Source organism: Buteo buteo, chromosome 22 (genome assembly GCF_964188355.1).
Source record: "Buteo buteo chromosome 22, bButBut1.hap1.1, whole genome shotgun sequence".
Lineage (NCBI taxonomy): Eukaryota > Metazoa > Chordata > Aves > Accipitriformes > Accipitridae > Buteo > Buteo buteo.
The window spans coordinates 6,523,082-6,529,081 of NC_134192.1; the positions used below are offsets into that span (position 1 = coordinate 6,523,082).

The 6,000-nt window shown below is 47.8% G+C and overlaps 1 protein-coding gene across 2 annotated transcripts in view; it reads right to left on the reverse strand.

The window, feature by feature from the left end:
• The window catches only part of SH2D1A (SH2 domain containing 1A), a 54,885-nt gene extending 53,993 nt beyond the window's left edge, over positions 1–892 (reverse strand). For both annotated transcript variants that reach the window (XM_075053905.1, XM_075053902.1), the window contains exon 1: positions 767–892. The gene's annotated coding sequence lies outside the window, so the exon portion shown is untranslated. The remainder of the gene's footprint in view (positions 1–766) is intronic.
• Positions 893–6,000: the final 5,108 nt, after the last annotated feature.

A 6,000-nucleotide genomic window follows, 5' to 3' on the forward strand; every position in this document is an offset into this window, starting at 1 on the left:
CAGCCTCGCAGAAAAAAATCACAGACTTCATCAGTACTGCAAGATACTAGAACGATTCCAGCAAATGTGTACAAAGGCTTAGACACCGTTCTGGCACCGGAGAAGACGTCTGCAAGTCAGACACCTGCTCGGCGGTCCCCGCAGCTCAGCCTTCTGTCGAGCAGTTGCAGTGACAGCGGATCCCATTTTTGCTAAAATTCCACTTTGGAGTGTATCGAGCAGCCGCCATCACCTGCCGAGCAAGTACCCGACCCTCTCCCTGCACGTCTCCGGAGGTTCGCACCCGCGGTTCCCACGCAGAAATGCTCTACCTGGTGTAAGACGGGGCAGCACCAGACCGGTGGTCCCAGCAAGACGGCCCACGAAACCGTTCTCAGGAGAAGTTGGACCCCCCCACCCCTCCCTCCAGCTCTGCAGCACCCGGAGCGCTGCGGAACCTTTCCCGTCCTGCTGCGACACACTGCCCGGCTTAACGCACGGCATCTCTTACAAGAAGATGAGCAGAAGCCTCTCCATCTCCGAAGATGATGTAACGGGGCGGTGAGAAATCTATACGGAAAGCTTCCAGCCCTTCCTAGAGCGCTACCGGCGTCTCGCGCATCCTTTCAGGGAGGGCAATGGGGAGCAGTTTGCAAACCCTCCAACCACCCCCAAAAGCAAGGACCCACCGGCAGAGCCATCCTCTCAGGCACAGCAGAGGCTCTCCCGGGCCCCCGTTTCTCCCGCTGACGAAGAGGACACCCATTCCCATCCCGCCACGGCTCACCCCCCGCTCCTGGTCCGTCTCCAGTAAACCGCTCGCTCTCGTCCACGGCCCCCCAGCCCAGACCCCCCTCCTCGGCGCTGGCCCCGGGGAGCGCGCGGATGCCGAGCAGCCACCAGCTCAGCTCCCCTGGCCACAACGCTCCGCAGGGCGGCACGGAAGAGATGCCGTAAAACATCAATCAGGCTTACAGGGGCAGTTACATGAAGTGTAAAATGGAGGCAAAGAAAACCGAGTCATCCAAGGTTTTACGATCATTCCTCAAGAAAGAAGAGGGGTTTGCTCCCACTTCCTCTAACATTTCCTTTTATTGCTGTAACGATGCCTCGCTGATTGGAAGAAGAGCTTGCAGAGTTTTAGCCTGGCTTAAAACAAATCCATCTACAGCACCAAGGAGACTTCGACTACCACTGAGAGAGTGTAGAGACAGAAACATTCATTATGTAGTGGAAAGCGTATCAAATTTGATAGATCCTAAATTCCTTTTTAAATGACACTGATCAGTCCTAACAGGTGCAGGAGTCGGCATTACCAAGGTCCTGACACCAGCTCAGGAGCTGAATGTAAAGTCAAATAAATTCCAGTTTAAAACTATTCAAATTTTAAATAAAAATTGTGAGGTTTTTTTTCTTTATGCCAAGAACATGTTTGTCGATTAGTTGTGCAAATGTCTAACGAGTTAAGAAACTGTAAAAAATTTAGGAGAAGAAAGGCTGAAGTACAGCAGTACAAGAGTTGAGGACAGCACTTTGGACAGGCTGCCAATTTCATACTCAAGGTTGAAAAGAACTGATTAAGTTAACTGCTATTAATGAAACGATATACCTGTGTATCTTATGTCATCATCTAATACATGGCAGTAGCCATGTGGTTTCTCATGTTACTGCTATTACGCTTGACTGGTATCCACTTCACAGTGCCTGCTGCTTTGAGATGCCACCGTCGGGGCCAAGGCGATGGGTGCTGGTGGCGAGGGTGGGCGCTCACCCACGACACCACACTGCAAGACATCTACCCTACCGCTAGGTCAGGGAACCACAAAAGGGATAAAAAAAAAAAATAAAAATTAAAAAAAATCAGTGTTTTCCAGGCTGAAAAACTTCACAGCCATGACAAATCCATTCAGAACAGAGACCTAAAGAAAAAGAAAACCTGGGAAAAATATGGCAAGTTGGATGACTGGCTTCTGTGGAACTTCCATGGAACTTCCATCCCAGATTCCTGCTGAACACACTCAGACCTTTGAATTTATTTTTCTTTCTAGCTGAAGGGCTGCTCAGAGGACACAGTAAGACATGCTAGTAGAGAAAACAGTCCCAAAGAGGTTAATGCACAACTTTTTTCCCAACAATTCAGAAAGAACCTCTTCCTAAAGTCCCAACTAGAGACCACTCTGCTGTGGTGAGGATCTCCTGTTTTAACAGAGCGTTATCTTGAGAAGGGCCCTCCAGGAGAAATGGGGAAGAGAGAGTGGTCCCTGTGATGGAAATGGAATAACCACCTTAGCATTCAAACCCCACCGGTCCATAATGATGTGCGCTATAAGGACCTGAAACAAGCCCAAATACTTCGCCAGAAGGCATTACGGTGAGAATGCGGAATTCATATTGTGGTTCGAGTCTCTTCAGGGAGCCCTTCTGGTGGCCACGTATCTTGAAAACCAGCAAGACGCCCACGCTACTGGAGCGGATCACTTTACGCTGTGGGAGCACAGGCGTCTATCAGGCTACTGGAGGGTCTATTAATGAGAGATAAAGAGTATCTGCACAGCATAATGCACCACGGCTTACACTCCGGGGCTATTCTGGGTCCTAGAATAAATTTAGCTACATTTATGCTGCACTTAAGCCTGAACAAGAAGTATTCTCTTCCCCAAATTTCTGGCCAAACGAAAGAACAATGAAGTCCTCTCCCAGGAGCCGAACATCACTTACCTGACCTTTTCTCCAGCGGGAAGTACAGCAGCCTTCACCACAGTGACGCTCCAGCACTTAAAACCTATTTTCCATTACACATCTAAACCAAAACATCTGTAAATCACATCCTGACAGTATTGAAAAGTACAATCTGTTCTCAAATTTCTCAGCCACTAAAACCACATAAACATCTCCCGTTTTACCTTTCTACTCTGCTCGCTCCTTTATTTCTATTAGAGTCTCCTGTAATTTAATACTTTCCTAACATATTAATATTTTCCTAAGACAGAGAACTCAGCCCGTTTTAATCTAGTAATTAACTCCTTTCAGCTCCAAAAGTACTTGCCGTTTTGTTCATTAACACAGAGGTAATCCTCCATCCGCTCCAAGGTGAAAGCCCCCGCAGAGGCGAGGGCTGCTTTGGGGGCAGAAGAGCATTAAGCCCTTCGAACCGAGAAGAGGGATCGGTCGGACACCCGCAGCCCTTCGCAGTGCCCTCCGACAGCTCCCGGGGCTCAAGGGACACGGGGGAAAGACAAAGTCCACCCACGCAGTCTGTGAAACACGGCGGAGAAGCCTCAGCCCTGCTCTCCCAATACAGACCCTGAAGTATCCTTTAAGAAGGTTATTTTCTTCATTGCTGTTACTCTTCTCTATGAAGAGTCCTGTTAACCCATTTTATCTTCGCCCTGAAGTGGCTTATCACGACCTTCTTTCCTCTGAAAAAAGGATTATCTTTTTTTTGTTACTGGAAAGCAACAAGAACAGCTCTGCTTATTTGTACGTTGTTGTGGAGATTTACAGTTTGTGAAGATCTGCAGGTAGAAAGTGATAGGGGGAAAATAAAAAAAAAAGGGAAGGGTGAGGGAAAAAAAAAACCAAACCCCAAACCACCAAGAGAGACCTTATCCCAAGCTGCAGATAGCCATGAACCAGGCACGGCAGCGACATTTGCATCAGGGGGATCCGATCAATTCTAGCCCAAAGAACCATCCAGGCTGCGTATGCGCAAACGGACGGGCCCTGCAGAAGGGGACACGCCACACCGCACTGGAGTTTACGCACAACTATCAAGAGTTAACTGGAAATATTTGAAAGAAAAAAGATCATTTCAATACATTTAAGTCTTCCCGTACTCGTTAGCCTGACGGAAAGCAGGCTGCCTGCCGGGAGCGGGCAGGCTGCGGGGCTGGGGAGGCACCACCGCTCTCCGGACCAGCACCTCTCATTCCGGTAGAGTAAATCTCTGCTCATGCAGATCGAGCAACTAAACGGCCATAAACAGAATATTAAACACTCCCTCAAGTAGTGATATATTAATACGATGTACAGTAAAATACACTTGCCTCATAATTCTGGAAATGCCTGCTGAGAGTTGGCTGAACGTAAAAATTGCTTGATCCTGGCTTAAGCAGATTAAAGATTATCTTCCATTTCTTCAGGGCAGCCTGCCTGGCCAGCAGATTGAGGCGTTACAGTCCTCTGCTCCGGCGAGGCCATGCCCGGCATAACGCGTCGACTGCTGGGCCCTCCCATCCAAGAGGAGCACGAGGAATTGGGGAAGCCCAGCTGAGGCTACGAGAGGGTCGCGGCAAAGAGCCCACGACCTGCTCGGACGGGGCAAGGCGACCAGGCTGGGTGGGCTGGCAGAGGCGGGGGGCAGCCCCCCAGCACCCACCACCGGGGTCAGGTTCCTCCCGGTTGGGGCGAGCGATAGAGACGGGGAAAGGGCTTGGGGTGCTCGGCTGGGACACGGACGAAGCTTCGGAGCCAGGAGGGTGGCAGGGCAGCGCTGCAGCAGGTTACTGCCAGCCCTCGCGGCGTTTGAAGGCTCAGCTACGAAAAAACGGCTCCGTTGAGGCTGACTTCAACATTCAGAGGGATGCTGGACTAGGTGATCTCTACAGATCCTTTCCAAGCAGCGTTTGTACGATTCTACGATCTCATTAAAAATTATAACCAGGTTGGCTATCGTGACGTGTATTTTGTTGCTTTAACAACATTTTGGATGTCGTGAACAAATACTTGCGACTTTTTCTCAGTCTGGTTTGGAGGTTGGCTATCGTGACGTGTATTTTGTTGCTTTAGCAACATTTTGGATGTCGTGAACAAATACTTGCGACTTTTTCTCAGTCTGGTTTGGAGACTAGGGGCTGTCTTAAACAAAAGTCTCAAGCTGTCTGCTAATATGGAGGTTATCTTCACTCAGTGATGTGGTAGGTGTCAAGAGCTATACTGAAGTAGCATTAAAAAGCCTTGGTCCTCCAAGGAGGATATTAAAAACAACACCCCCCCCCCCAAAAAAAAAAAAAAGACAATAGGGACCAAAGATAACTAGAAATTCCTGTATTTCAGAAAGGTGGCAGGAAAAAAAAGCCTGAATCTCAGCCAGGGATAGTAGCAGCAGAAATAGAAGTAACTGTAAAAACATCCCATGTTTGAACAAATCAAAGAGGCCAAACTCAGTAAGTCACCACAAATTATCTATCCAGGTCTGATTCTCATATAAAGTCAGGGAAAACTCACCCCTAAACGCTATGGTACTAGAATGAAAACAGAATTAGTACTTTGACTTTTGCAAAAGCTACAAGGCATTACTTGGAAAATATCATACTGATTTGAGCTGCACAGTATTACTAACTGGAGTTTTACTTTGCATAATTGCTAGCATCATCCTTTGAAAGCAGAATTCTTTGTAATCAGCTGTACCATGAACATCAGTTTGCTTAATGATACGTATCTGCCTTGAAAGACAAGGCTCCGTTCCCCAAATCATTCAGTCCAAATTCCTGTAATACGCACCCTCCTTTGTACCATAAAACTGTACAGAAAAAGTCTGCCATTACAAGAAAGAATCACTGTTCTTAAATTCAGAAAAGACTCATCCTGTGTTCAATGCATGCAGGTGAAAGAAGGTATGTTGGTATCTGCCTGCCCATCACTTCAATACTGCCGGACAAACACTTTTGCCCGCTTTCCATTACCTACGACAGCACCCGAGGATGGAGACAGTAACAGACTTGGATCGCTCTCCTGACCATTTATGTACGGTGTGGAATTAAGAGGGCCCTTCTAAATTCAGGCTGAGTGGGGAATAAAAGCAGTGACATTTTTCAGTCCTCATTTCCATAGGACTTCTTAAAAAACTAAGCAGGAATGAGTTAGAATCTTCCGAGTTTTTTGAAAAAGCTGTCTCAGGTAAAACATCTGCAGTGTAACCATCCCCACTCCTCTCCCCCAGCAAGTCCTACAGGGATAAGAAACGTACTTTATGCCGACGCATCACATCATCTTATTCCTCGAACACAATGGTCCGAAAGC